This window comes from Myotis nattereri (genome assembly GCF_964212035.1).
Source record: "Myotis nattereri genome assembly, chromosome: 12".
In the NCBI taxonomy this organism is placed as follows: domain Eukaryota; kingdom Metazoa; phylum Chordata; class Mammalia; order Chiroptera; family Vespertilionidae; genus Myotis; species Myotis nattereri.
The window spans coordinates 42515603-42531419 of record NC_138087.1 but is presented as its reverse complement, the minus strand read 5'-3'; the positions used below and the strand labels follow the sequence as shown (position 1 = coordinate 42531419).

At 43.0% G+C, this 15817-nt stretch overlaps 1 pseudogene across 1 annotated transcript; it reads right to left on the bottom strand.

The window, feature by feature from the left end:
- Window positions 1-8653: 8653 nt before the first annotated feature.
- LOC308527716 (F-box only protein 31-like) lies at window positions 8654-10211 on the bottom strand (annotated as a pseudogene). The gene has a single exon. The product of its transcript is annotated as an F-box only protein 31-like (transcript).
- Window positions 10212-15817: the final 5606 nt, after the last annotated feature.

Below are 15817 nucleotides of genomic sequence, written 5' to 3'. Positions count from 1 at the left end.
CCAGACACACCCTGGAGATTTCCTGTGGTCCCTCCCAGGCCCGATCATGCACCGGTGGGTTCCCTCAGCCTGCCCTGCGCCCTCTCGTGATCTGGGACCCCTCAGGGGATGTCAGAGAGACATTTTCAGCCCAATTCCACAGGCCACTCCCCTGGGGAGGGCACCAGACGCAGGACTCATGGCTGGTGAGTGCTGCTGCAGCAGCGCGAGCCTCTCCTAATCAGGACTGATTGGGAGCGATCCCGCAGCAGGCACGGTGGGGCTGTAATGAGCAGGAATGGCAGGTAGGAGCTACAGGCAGTGTTGGACTGTGGGTTTCAGCTCAATCCCTGCAGGCCATCCAGAGGGACCCCACCTGTGCATGAATTCGTGCACCATGCCTCTAGTATATAATATTTATGGAAGTGTTTCATAGTATTAATAGAAAATTGGAGCTATAGTTAATGTTCTTTTCCAATAGTGCAATGTTAGTTACCTTTAGTAGTTTTGAACACTATAATATTTTTTCAATATAAGAAACATTCAAGAGTCTTATTTACTTTCCAGTAAAGCAGTCATTTATCTTGAACTATTCAATAGTAAAATAAGATATTCTACAGAAAGTACAGATGGATGAGTGATAAGTGCTAGCATGAATGAAAACAACTCAAGGCAAAAATGGAGAAGCCATCCATAATAGGGAAGGATGTTTATGGAACAGAATCAATGACCTTGTTTTTAATTCTGTGTCAGAAAGAGAAGTATTCTTAGCAGAGTCTTCAACCAGAGACCATCTTTTGTTTATTGTCACTGCTAAACTTTCCATGGATTAGAGGTCATATTTAACTTTGAGTGAATCAAATTTCACCCTTTAATTGATATTAATGCATATAGTATCTTAAATACAAAACCTTCTAGTACTTTCGAATAATACTCTTCATGTAACTATTATTTTTATTTTTATTTATTTATTTTAATATAAATTCTTTATTGTTTAAAGTATTACATGAGTCTCCTTTTCCCCCCACATTGACCTCCCCATGCCACCCTCACCCCCCTAGCACAGGCCCTCACCCTCTAATGTCTGTGTCCATTGGTTATTCTCATATGCATGCATACAAGTCCTTTGGTTGATTTCTTACCCCCTCACTACCACCACCACCCCCACCTGCCTTCCCTCATAGGTTGGACAGTCTGTTTGATGCTTCTATGTCTCTGGTTCTATTTTTGTTCATCAGTTTATGTTATTCATTATATTCCACAAATGAGTGAGATCATGTGATATTTATCTTTCTCTGACTGGCTTTCCCAATTTATTGTTTTCTATTTCTAAATAGAAAAATGCACATGTATGCTCTTTCCATATGTGTGTGCATATGTGTATATGTGATGATACATAGTACTTCAATAGCATTAATTCACTATGTGTGATGCACTACAATGGTCTTGTTTATAAGGAATTAGCAAAGAAATCCATCATACTTCATACAAGCAAATTAAACAGGAACCCCTCCCCCCCAAAAAAGGGATTGGATTGTGCAGGTATGTTGAAAAAATTTATTTAAAAATAAATTGCTTGCCAAACCGGTTTGGCTCAGTGGATAGAGCGTCGACCTGCGGACTGAGAGGTCCTGGGTTCAATTCTGGTCAAGGGCATGTACCTTGGTTTCGGGCACATCCCCAGTGGGAGGTGTGCAGGAGGCAGCTGATCGATGTTTCTCTCTCATCGATGTTTCTCTCTCATCGATGTTTCTAGCTCTCTATCCCTCTCCCTTCCCTCTCTGTAAAAAATCAATAAAATATATTTAAAAAAAAAAAAGTAAATTGCTTATCTTGTGATAATGGCCATTCTAACAGGAGTGAGGTGGTATCTCATTGTAGGTTTGATTTACATTTCCCTAATAGCTTGTGCAGTTGAGCATTTTTTCATATATCTGTTGGCCATTTGTATGCCTTCTTGGGAGAAGTGTCTGTTCAGGTCCTCTGCCCATTTTTGAATTGAATTCTTTGTTTTTTAGTTGAGTTGTATGAGTTATTTATATATTTTGGATATTAATCCTTTATCATAGCTGTTGTTTGCAAATATCTTCTCCCATTTGGTTGGTTGCCTTTTTTTTGTTGTTGACGGTTTCTTTTGCTGTTCAGAAGCTTTGTAGTTTGATATAATCCATTCATTTATTTTTGCTTTTACTTTCCTTGCCTTTGCTGTCAAATGTATAAAGTCCTCTCTAAGACAAAGGGCCATAAGTTTAGTACCTATGTTTTTGTCTGTGTAATTCATTATTTCAGGTCTTATATTTAGGTCTTTGATGCATTTTGAGTACAAGTGTTGGATAGGTAAAGAATTTAAGTGTGGAGAAAAAAGAACCCTCATTCACTGCTGGTGGGAATGTAAACTGGTATAGCCACTATGGTGGTATGGAGGTTCCTCAAAAAAATTAAGAATACTGTTACCATGTGACCCAGCAACCCATCTTCTGGATATCTACCTGAAAATTTGAAAACATCCATTTGTAAAGATATATGCAACCCTATGCTCATTGCAACATTATTCACAGGCGAAGACATGGAAACAACTGAAATGTCCTCCTATAGATAACTGGATAAAGTAGATGTGATATATATATATATAAAAGGCTAAGTGTCCATCCGTCTGACCGGTAGCTATGTCATGCACTGACCACCAGGGGGAAGAAGCTCAATAAAGGAGTTTCCATGACATTCACTGGATATATATATATATATATATATATATATATATATATATATATATATCCCTCCCTGACCAGTTTGGCTCAGTGGATGGAGCGTCGACCTGCAGACCCAAGGGCCCCAGGTTCAGTTCCAGTCAAGGGCATATACCTTGGTTGTGGGCACATACCCAGTGGGCTGTGTGCAGGAGGTAGCTGATAGATGTTTCTCTCTCATCAATGTTTCTAACTATCCCTCTCCCTTCCTCTCTGTAAAAAATCAATAAAATATATTTTAAAAAAACAACAAAAACTAAGCAACTGAACAACTGGTTGACTGGTCGCTATGATGTGCACTGACCACCAGGGGCCAGACGCCCAACGCAGGAGTTGCCCCCTGTGGTCAGTGTGCTCCCATTAAGGGAATGCTGCTCAGCTGACTGGCCCGTCCCAGTGGCCCACCAGACCAGTGGCAGCCACTCACTCCCTCAGTAGTCCTGCAGGTCCAATCTCCGGAGACTGGGCCAGGCACCTATAGACCAGCACCACTGGCACTATCCCGACAGCACCGCCTGCCTCCTGGAAGTTGGTCTCGGGCACCCGTGACCACTTCCCCTCTATAGACACTCCTCAAGGAAGAAAGGATATAAAAGCAGCCGCCAGGTGGCTCCCAACAACCGACTCAAATGTCAGCAGGGCAGATCTGGATCCCAGGCCAGCAAAGGTGTCCCACCACCCACCTGGAAGGCCATTCGTGTCCTTGCTCACAAGCCCGTGGCAGGCACAGCGGGGCTGGGATGAGCAGGAGCAGCAGCAGGCAGGAGCGGCAGGCATCATTGGACTGCCAGTGTTGGCTGATCCCCTCAGGCCACACTGAGGGACTCCACCCATGCACGAATTCATGCACTGGGCCTCTAGTATATATATAATGGAATAATACTCAGACATAAGAAAACATAAAATACTGCTATTTGCAACAACATGGGTGGATCTTGAGAATATCATGCTAAGCAAAATAAATCAAATTTAAGAACCATATGATTTCAATCATATGGGGTACAAAACTGAAAGCAATAAATTAATAAAAACAAACAAACACTCACAGACAACAGTAGGGTGTTTAATAGAAGGAAAAAGGTATGGGGATGGGAGTTGTAAAGAGTAGATGGGGTTAAGAGTATGGTGACAGAAGATTTGGATTTGGATGGAGGGCATACAATCCTATATAATAAAAGCCTAATATGCAAATTGACTAAACAGCTGAACAACTGGTTGCTATGACACGCACCGACCACCAGGGGGCAGATGCTCAACCAGGAGCTGCCCCCAGCTTGCAGGCCCCAGGCAGGCCAAGACAGGTGCCAGTGGAGACCCCTTGATTGCCCCACCGGTTGCCCCACAGAGGGAGGCGACCAGCGGCAGTGGCAGGGGATGGGGCTGGCAAGCAGGCGGCGCCAGGCTGGCCAAGGCGGGTGCAAGCATTGGGCCCCCAATTACCCTGCCAGTCACCCCACAGATCGGCCCTGATCGCTGGCCAGGCCTAGGGATCCTACCCGTGCACAAATTTCACGCACCGGGCCTCTAGTGTAATATACAGATGATGTATCATAGAATTGTACACTTGAACCTATACAATTTTATTAAGTAATGTCACCCCAGTAAATTTAATCAAAAAAATAAATTTAAGAAACTTACAGAGTAACATATTAAAAACAAAGGTATTAAATGCTAAAAACTCATAATTCCTTAATTATTTTTGCTACATTTTACTATTACTAATGTGTTTTAAGTTATTTATGTCTATTATACCTGCATGGTTGAAATACTATATAGAGGTGTGCAATTGCACATCTCTTCCCAGCACCTCTTTCACTGACCTGAATTGGTACGTTGGATGGGATATTTATAGCACAGAATCAGCTAAAACTACAATGTAGGTTTTGTGGGTTTTTTGGTTTTTTTTTAATCTCTGCTTTTCCAGAGGTGTCTGCTGCTAAGCATTTACCAGTAACTACTGCTTAACTCAGGACATAGATGAAATGCAACTTAGTGGACCACAACAAAGTCCTCTGAATCTGCCCCTGCCCATTACTATCTATGTTGTCTTGTACAAATTCTTAACATTGGCCTGTCTCATCATCTTTTTTTTTTTTTTTTCCCATCACCAAAAAGGATTTATTCAGGAAAAAGGAAGGATTGCAACTCAAAACTTACAGACTTGGTGAGCTACGTGCATTTTCACAGTCTCATCATCTTTAAAATGGTTTGCAAATACCTCTTAAGTACTTAGCACTATACCTAGATCTGAACTTGAAGTGACCAGTAAATGCTAATTGTAATCACTATCAACATGAGATGTAGCAATGAATTATAGAATGGACTGTAGTAGATTTAGTTTTATATTCAAGAGATTTGGCAAAATAGATAAGTCATGTTTTTCATAATTTAGTTATTTCTTTATATAGAATTCTATGCCTTAGCAACTACAGTATAGGGAGAAGTCAGTAGCATTCTGAAAACAATTATAAATAGTAGGGTTTTTATACTTGTAGAAAATTTATATTTGCTTTCCTAATACTTGATCCTTTATTTATAATTACATCTTTTACTATTGCAAACACCTTGCATAAACCATTTAAATATATGGTATTGATTTAACCAACTATCCAGCATGATCCAGTGTCAAGTTTTTGGCACCAGGACTTCATAGAACTAAAGTTTCATATTGATTCTGTTTAAACTTCCTACATTTACCAGGGCAAAATATCTATCTACCTGGCCTTTACCTTTCTCAATTTTATTTTTAAAATTTTTAAAATTAATTTCTAAGAATATTTAAATTATAATTTACATTATTAGTTTTAGTTGCAGGTGTACAGCATAGTGGTTAGAGTAGACAATAATATACTTTACAAAGTGTTCCCCCTGGTATTTACAGTGCCCAACCAGCACTAAACACAGTTATTACATTATTATCTATATTCCCTATGCTGTACTATACAGTCTATGACTGTTTCATAACTATCAGTTTTTATTTCTCGATCCCTTCACCTTTTTCACCCAGACCCGCAATTCTCCTCCTCTGGCAAACATCAATCTATTCTTTGTCTATGAAGTCTGTTTTAATTTTGTTTATTTAGATTGTTCTTTAGATTCCACATATAAATGAAATCATGTGGTATCTGAATTTTTCAGACTTTATTTCACTTAACTTAATGGACATCTAAGTCCATAAATGCTGTTGCAAATGGTAAGATTTCATTCTTTATGTTCAACTAATATTCCATTGTATATCTTTACCACAGCTTTTTTATTTACTCATCTATTGATGGGCACTTGGGTTGCTTCCATAGCTTGGCTATTGTAAATAATGCTGCAAACAAAACAAAACAAAACAAAACAAAACAAACAAAAAAACATAGGGGTGCATATATCCTTTTAAATTAGTGTTTTGGGTTTCTTTGATTACCCAGAAGTGGAATCTCTGGGTCATAGGCAATACAATTTTTAATTTTTTGAGCAACCTCCATATGGTTTTCCATAGTGGCTGTACCAATCTGCATTCCTGCCAAAAGTGCATGAGGATTCTCTCTTTTTTTCACATCATTACCAACTCCTGTTATTTATTGAATTATTAATAGCCATTCTAACAGTATGAGATGATATCTCATTGTGGTTTTAATTTGCTATCTCTCTGATGCTAGTGATGTTGAGCATTTTTTTTTCATGTCTACTGGCCTTCTGTATGTCCTTTTGGAAAAGTGTCTGTGTAGGTCCTTTGATCATTTTTTAATTGAATTATTTGTGTGCTTTTGGTGTTGAGTTGTATAGGTTCTTTGAAATTTTGGATAGCCACAGCAATCTTGAGGAAGAAGAACAAAGTTGGAGGAATCACACTACCTTATATAAAACTATACTATAAGACATAGTAATCAAAACAGCATGGTACTGGCATAAAAACAGACATATAGATCAATGGAACAGAATAAAGAGCACAGAGATAAAACTATGGCTATATGGTCAATTAATATTTGACAAAGGAGGCAAGAACATACAATAGGGAAAGACAGTCTATTCAATAAATGGGAATAATAGACAGATACATGTAAAAAAATGAAAATAGACCACCAACTTACACCATATACAGGAATAAACTCAAAAGACTTAAATGTAAGTCATGAAACCATAAAAATCCTAGAAGAAAACATAGGTAGTAAAATCTCAGACATGTCTTTTAGATTTTTTTTTTTTCTGCAAGGGAAACAAAGGAAAAAATAAACAAATGTGACTATATCAAACTAAAAAGTTTTTGTACAGCAAAGGAAACCATCAACAAAATGAAAAGATAACCAACTGAATGGGAGAACACATTCACCAATGATACATCTGATGAGTTAATATCCAAAATTTCCTCAACTTTAAATTGAAGTTATTGTATAAGGCTGGGTTAACAGCTGAACTTGAATCAGTTTTTTTAAAATAACAGCTTTATTGAGATACTAGGAGCCAAATGCACGAATTCGTGCACCTTGAAAGGAACTGTGGGCTATGAGGCTATGGTGGGCACAGGGGCTCATCTTGGCCCATCCTCCATGCCCCGCCCGGCCCCTCCCACCATGGTCCTGCTCCTGCCATGCTGCCGCTCCCATGTGCTGACAGTGCCATCCTGCTCGCACTCGATGGCACGGAGCAATTGAGGCCAGTGTCATCAGTGAGTGCGAGTGGCGGCTGCTGCCCCGATCACCCCTCAGGAGCAGGGGGAGGTAGAAAAGCCCTCAGGGGCAATCGGCGCCAGCAGCCACCACTTGCACCTGCTGACAGTGCCAAGTGATCGGGACTGTTGCTGGGCACTGGCAGTGGGTACGAGCAGCAGTTCTGGCATCGGCTGTGGGTGCGAGTGGGGCCAGCACCAGCAGTGGGTGTGAGCAGTGGCTCATGCCGGCAGTGGGTGGGAGAGGTGGCTGCTGGCCCCAATTGCCCTCAGGAGCAGGGGGAGGTGGAGAAGCCCTGAGGGGCAATCGGGGTCGGCAGCCGCTACTTGCACCTGCTGATGGTGCTGAGCGATCAGGGCTGGCGCCGGGCACCGGCAGCAGGTGCAAGCAGTGATTCCAGTGCTAGTAGCAGGTACAAGAGCTGGACAGGACTGCGGTGTGTGGGAGCAAAGAATTTTAAGTAACCACCAGAGGTTCCCCACTACAGCGACCAGCGCCCTGCCTTGGTCTGGTGCCCCAGCTCACCTGCTCTACCATCCCGCCGTGGCTGATGCCCACCATGTTCTGGGCTCTGCTGCCTGCTGCCGATGCCCGTCATGTTCCACGCACACCCCCTGGGGGTCAGCGCAGGTCATAGCGACTGGTTGTTAGGTTGTTCTAGTTTGGTCTATTGGCATATTAGGGTTTTATATAGATAGATAGGTAATTCACATACTATAAAATCTACCCTTTGAAAATATACAGTTCAGTGGTTTTTATTATATTCAGAGTTGAACAATCTAATTTTAAGACCTTTTCTTTTGTTAAAGACATAATCAGTTCACTTTCCCATCAGCTACTGACAAATATGTAGGCACATGTTGCACACTTTGTTTTTTTTAATTTTTAAAAATATATTTTATTGATTTTTTTTTTTTACAAAGAGGGAGGGAGAGGGATAGAGAAGTAGAAACATCGATGAGAAGGGAAACATCGATCAGCTGCCTCTTGCACACCCCCTACTTGGGATGTGCCCGCAACCAAAGTACATGCCCTTGACCGGAATCGAACCTGGGACCCTTCAGTCCGCAGGCGGATGCTCTTATCTACTGAGCCAAACAGGTTAGGGCGCACACTTTAAAGAAAGTGTCTTGGTGACTGGACCCAGACACCTATAAGAAGGTGGGTATTCTGGTTAGAAGGTCGAATCTCCAAAGTGTATGCTGCTGCTCTTCCCAGGTGGGCCAGAGCCCCTGCTCCCTGCTGTCTGCCCCTGGGCAAGGGAGGGGGCCATCAGGAGGTCAGGGACTGAATGTTCTGGAGCATAGCCTCAAAGGCCTGTGGGGATGGTGCATCCGCATTCTGGAAGGTGGCCTGGACTCTGCTGTACACATTGAAGAATTTGTCCTCCAGCCAGATGAACCCGAAGTGGTCCTCATCAAACAGGATGAAGGCCCCAGGGATGCGCTGGGGGTTGATAAAGCCATGGCGGGCAACGAGGCCCAGGCCATAGAAACACATCCTGCAGGTTCGGGGGTAGTCCTCGTCACATGAGCTTACACCCACAGGCAGAACAAACCCGACAGGCTGTTCCTCCAAAGCTGCAGCCCCGGACTCCCTGACCTCAGTGGGTGGCCCGACATTGGGCTGGGCAGGGCTCTGCCAGCCATGGCCCTGGCTGTCCCCAGGCCTGTCTTCTTGCTGCTGCTGCTCCAGGCTCACCTGCTCGTGAACCTCCAGGATGATGAGGGAGAGCTCGTTGAAGTTGCGGAGGTTCTGGACAACAGACAGCTGGATAAGGTGCATGAGGCTAATCTCTATCGTCTGCTGCCCGGCAGGGATGTTGGGGTCACCCGTGATCTTCGTGGCCCTGGCATGCTTCCCATGGAAGCTGAGCATGACAATCTCTAGGCCGTGGACATTGTAGTTGCCTTTGAAGAGGCCTGGCCTGATGAGGTCGTCTGGGTGGCTGGGCGGGAGGTAAATGTGGTGGTAGGTCAGGCAGCTGTCATACTGACTATAGATGAACTTCATCAGGACTAATTCCTCCCAGTCCTCCTGGGAAATGTCCTCCGGCGTCGGTCCCCATTCTTCTCTCAGCCACACTCGGAATTCCTCCCGCCACACATCCTGTGGTGGTCCGGCTGGTTGCACCTGGTGGAGAACTCGTCCTTCAGCATCTGGATGTGGCCGCTGTGGGGCCCTCTGTGGCCGTACATGCACTCCACCGCGGCGGATTTCCTCTCCGTCAGGTGAATTCTGAACGCGGGCTTGATTTGTATTGGGTCATCCACCCGGGGGTAAAGGGGAGGCAGGTACCTCCAGCCAATAATGCACAAGCCGTCCACCATGACATTCAGCAGCCCTCCATAGGGCCCGATATCTGGCTGTCACAGTCCCAAACTGTGTCTGTATGGGTGGAGCAGCTTCGCATAGACTTCCTGACAAGACACACCCATGATCTTCAGGTTCTGCAAGTTTTCACCAACGCCATACTCCTCCTGGCAGCGCCGCCTCCAGATGCTGTCGGTGCGCAGGATGCGAAGGAACTTGGTGCAGGCCTGGGCCAGGCTGGGCAGGTCGGTGCCGGGGAGCGAGGCGAAGATCTCCACCAGCAGCTCAGCAGGCAGGTCCTGCAGCGAGCAGTGGGGGTTGGCGCGGGACTCAGGATGCCGCCACTCCCAGCACCAAAGAGCGCCTCCACGTCCGCCTCGACGTGCTCCTCTTCCGGGTCCGGGTCCGGCTTCTCGGCTGGGCCCGGTAGCTGCTGGCGACACCGGCAACCCCACGGAGGGCCTACGCTGCAGAGGCAAGCGCGCTCCTCCGGGCCTGTCTGAGTAACAGCCACCATCGCGTCCGCTGCTGCCTGGCTGTGATCTGGTCCCGCCCCTCCGGAGAGCCCAGCCACGCCCCTAGGGCCCAGCCACGCCCCCTCCAAGAGGCGTCAATGGTAGGAGTTTTTCAACAGAAAGAAACTCACACCCATTAGCAGAAACTTCTCTTTCCCAGAGTCCCCTCCCTGTGCTCCCACCCTAGCCCCAGGCAGTCACTAATCTGCATTCTGTGTGGATCTGCCTCTATGGGTATGCCTACGGGTGGACATTTCACATAAATGCAGTCATAGTTTAGTGACTGGTCTTTTGTGACTGGCTTCTTTCCCTTAACATTTTCAAGTTTTATGTGTTATATCATGTACTAGTACTTCATTTCTTCATATTGCTGAATGATATGTTAGTGTATGGGTATACCACATTTTGTTTGCCTATTCATCAGTTGGTGACTATTTGGGTTGTTTCCACATTTTGGCTATTATGAATAGTGCTGCTATGAACATTGTGTATGAGTTTTTGTGTGAACATGTTTCCATTTCTCTTGGGTATATACCTAGAAGTGGAACTTCTGGGTCATATGGTAACTCCATGCTTAACATGTTGAGGAACTGCCAAAACGTTTTCCAAAGTGGCTCCACCACTTTACATTCCCACCAGCAATGTACGAGGGTTCCAATTTCTCTACATTCTCATTAATACTTCTTTTTACATATATATTATCACCATCCTAGTGAGTGTTGAGTGGTATTTTATTATGGTTTAGAGCAGAGTACTTGACTGTAGTTTGACTTGACCTTGAACTCCATACAGGAAATCTCTTCCATTCTCAGCCTTCACCCAGTCTCTGCCAAATCTCTCCGACCCCTGGTAGGAATGGGCTCCTGCCTGTGAGCAAGAATGCACTCACGTTCTTCACTTTCAGTTGGCCTCAGCTCTTCACCTTCAGTTGACTAACCTTGCTAGTTTCTTGGGTGAATGGATGCCCTGTCCGAATTTGACACCATGGACTGGGAATCAGAAACATGGCGAAATAAGACTTTTAATAACACTCTCCAGAGCAGGTGCCCATTTTACAGGAAAACCTTGAATCAGTTTTTTAATAAAATCCTCCACAGGCCTGTGTCATATGCACTTAGAATAGTGCATGAAATGAGGGACTGACCATATATGTTTACTTCCCCTCCCGGCCGAAATTCAAGAAAAAACATAAAAAGGTAAATATATATTAAAAAGTAATGGGAAATTCCAAAAGCAACATCAGCTAGGAGAAATTTAGAGGAATTCTCACAAGATAGAAAACAGATGGGGACAATAATTGGACCAGAGACTATCATAGACAAAAACATTCAAAAGTGTGGATGAAAGGGGCTGCATGAGAACCTGACAAGTTCAGGGGAGGCCTGCATGGCGGTCTTGCACACTCTAAGACCTAAAGTAACAACAAAGGATGGTCTGAAATTAAACTTTAACTAAAAGCAATTATGGTGGGCAGTTACATCCTAAGCCGGTATCTTCACTGACAAAGTCAACCTTTACCTTAACTGAGCCTATCTGTCTTTTTGCACTTACAATAACATATCCTTGAAATGTCTGGGTAACTTATAACTTCCGTTTTTCTGGACCCCTTGGGGCACAACCTAATGTAACTGGGTGCCAGGACAGATACCCCAAATTCCTTCATTGTTACCATGTTAATTGTTCCTGCACCCACCTAAGTATGTGTCTATTATTTTATTTTTTATCCAATCCCAGGGGTTCCCCCCTCTACTTTGCTTTCTCACACCTCTCTAGTCTATCACTAATGGATTTCATGTAACCCACCTATGTCCTTCTTTTGATTGCAATGTATAAATACAGAAGTAACCTGCCATTTTCCGGAGTATTATCTAAATCCGTTGAGGTACTGCTTCCCCGCAATTGTCGACAGATTAGGTCAAATAAGCTCACAAAATTTTTTTACTGGTTCGAATGTTTTTATGTTAACAGAAGTAAACTGCACAGATAAGAACACAAAGCTTATAATAAATAAAAGTTTGTAATGAACAACATGCTCAAAAGCAAACATAGAAATTCACTCTAGAGACTTCATTCCAAACTGGACCATTTGTATCCCCCTTCCTCTGAGAAGAGTGTGCAGCTAAATGTTTGTTTAAGGCTGAAGCTCTCAGCATTATTCATTCATTCATTCATTCACTCATTTATTATGTTACTTTTTCACGAGGGAGTCTGAGGTCAGTCATTGTTTCAGACATCTCCCTGTTGCTGGTGGGCAGTGAATGTTCTGTGTTTTTCTATGTGTGACACTACCTTATTTCTCACTCAAGTTTGAATGACACTAATGATATATATGCTCGATCCAGATTCAAAGTTATTTTTCCTCAGAACATTGAGAAATTTGGCTTTTCATCTTTATATACTTGAGTTGCCGGTAAGTGACAGATGAATCTGATTCTTGTCCGTTTGTAGCTCTTCTCTCCTCTTTTGAAAGCTTTCAGGATTTTCCGCTCCTCTTGTTCTTAGTTTTCATCACCCTTATTTTTCTACCAGCGAGATTTTTTATTCTATTTAATCCTTCGTGACTAGTTTTAGTATGACTAAGGTTTTTCTCCAATTCTGGTATAGTATGGTAGTTTCTACTTCTTTAAATATTTTTTCTCCTCCGTTTGTTTAATTTCTCTCCTTATAGAATGTCTCTTAATATTCAAGATAGTGATGTAGGAAGATCCTATGGAACAATTTTCTCTGGAAAAAAAAAACAACAAAAAAACAAAAAACAAAACCTAAAGGTTGACTGAGGGTCAACTACACATCAGGCAGAAAACCACATCAAGAGGGTAGGAGCGGCTGGGACACATCTCTCCATAAATCTCACACCTGGCCCTGCACGTGACCCACATCAAGAGAGAACCAGAACCCAGTGCTTTTCCCTGAGGAGCAAAGGGTTTGAACTCCACCGTGGGCACCCCACCTTGTAAGACCAGCACCTCAAAGATGAACCCGCAAAACATGGAGCTTTGAGTCCTAAGACCCACAATACTTCAGGGACCTGAGAAACTGCTCGCAGGTTCTTACTCACCTGCCCCCAGGGCCCGGCTCAGAGGCACCTGATTGTAGGAGACCCTTAAGTGAAAGAGACGCATTTGCTTATAGTAAAGCTTCTGATTGTTCACGTGCACCTAGGAGTCTGCTGGAACACTCCGGGGCATGGAGACTGGTGGGTGCCTTTTTCACGCTCTTCCTCTACCTTAATCCTTGCTTTTTTTTTTTTTTTTCAATCCTAAACTCCTCCCCTGACTCCTCTCCCCTCCCCATCTCTGCGGACGCTCTGCCTAGTGTAACCAGCAGGTGCCATCTTTGCATTCTCCCTCTGCCGCTCTGAGCAGCGGTGTCTCCCAGAGGGAGTGTTTACACCCCTCTGGTGCCCGGATCTTTGCAGCCGCCGAACAGGAGACACCTGTTGATCATCAGGCTTGAACGGCCAGGGGAGCTGGCATTCCTGGGCCCCACGGACTATGACAACAGAAGAGACAGTTCTTGGCGGACAGAAGCACGCCCTAGTTTCTCTGTGGAAGAGGCATATTGCTTGTCTAGGAGCAGGCCTGCGGAGGCGGCTTCAGGGCGGCACACCCTGGGGGGCTTCTTGCTGTCTTGCTGCCCTTAGGGAGCGGAGGCCGGTGGACGCCATCTCTGTGCTATCCCTCACCGGTGTCTCCAGGAAATGAGCTGGCACACTCTTCCTGGGCTCTGATATCGTCCAGTGCCACCCAGGGGACACATCCAGACCACCTGGCTCCGGTGGCCAGCAGGGCTTCCTGCGGGAGGTCCCGCAGAACGGTGTGCATTTGCATACCTGGAAAGCTGTCTGAGGGCCTGGCTTCCAGTCAGCCCGAAACAGGTGCGACTGAGAGCAGCCCCTTTGGGACACTGGCTGTTCTTGTCACACCTTCAACCGCCAGGAGCGATGGAAAATGAAATACGCTGCTGGACAATCACAAAGCTTGAGAGGCCAAGAGCTAAGGCAGGGTTGAAGGACAAGTTTCATCTCCTACACAAAGCCATGGTTGTCTCATCTAATGCACAGAACCCAACAGAGTCAAGCAAGATGAACAAAGGAACATGTTACACATGAGGGAAAAAGATAAAACCTCAGAATGTCTCGCAAGTAAGCATGAGAATTTATTATCTACCATATTTCTTAGCATTAATTTTAGACATTTTTATTGTTAAAAATAACAAAAAAAAGTCCTTGCTTCTTTTTCCCCCCTTTCTATCACCTGTGTGTGCATTTTGTGTAAAAACAAAATTGATGTTGCATTTCAGCAAGTGCTTTTTTGAAGTTACTAAGATAATTCTATGATTTTTAATCTTTAGCCTAAATGCTCTGGTTGATTTTTTATTGTCAAATTAAGCTGATAACCAAATTTATCTTTCTATTTATCTATCTATCTATTTATAGACACACACAATTCGGATTTAGTTGACTAATATATCACTTAATTATTGTACATCTTAGCTCATGAATGAGGGAATTTAGATAACAATTTTTATTTTAAATATTATTTTTGACAGATTTTTTTATCAAGGATATGCAGGCCTCACAAGGCCTCACCTCCTATCCCCTTACCTTGGGTATAAGGTTTCAACATATGAATTGGGGAGAAGGCAAAATTATTTTGGCCTTAGCAAATATACATATTTTTTAACCCAGCATCTTAGTATTAATAATTTATTACCAGGAATAAGCACAAATACATAATAACAAAGTTTTCTCTCAATACTGTTCAATAGACAATTACATAATATTCAGCCACTTAAATATGTTCTTAAAGGATAAATATTAAAAAACCCATTTTTATATACAGGATTAACAAAACGGAAAGGAAAACTAGTAGAATTTCATTGCATGCAGATGCATGCATGTGTATATATGCATATGTGAAGATACATATGTGTATATGTGCTTTTGTAATATAAAGATCATAGGGAAATATTGCTAATGGGAATTTTAGCATGGTGGTAAGATTAAGATTAACAATGTTTATTTGATTTACCAGTATTTTATATATTTTCTATTAGAACATATTTTTATAATAATAAAATAATTATAAAGCTCTATTATGAAATACAGAGCATAGAATAATGTAGTAAGAGTTTAAGTGAAAATTTTAATTCTCTCTGCTATGATTATAGCAGTCTACAAATGCATATGCATATGAAAAATATCTTTCTAAAGTATACAGAAAAATCAAAAATTAATTTAATATGATTTTCAATAAGCTACCATTTTTTTTGTTATGAAAAAAGTTGCTTTTCATTTTAAAAAGTAAAATAAAAGCACAAACTTCACTGACAGAAACTGTGGTGACAGCCCCAGCAACAGAAAAAGAAATTGTATAGATCCAGTATAATCCAACTTCAAATATAGACTTTCTCACTGCACATATCCAGTTGTGTCTGTCAGATACAAACTGTTATTGCTATCATTAGCCAACAAGTAAATCCTTGATAAATGAGCATGCCAGAGGGTGCCCCTTCAGTCATCTTTGGCTCAGCCCTGCCATTAATCTTAGGAAAGACTTTTCTGTGATCTTGCAACCCTACTCAGATGCCGTGACCTTGGGCTACA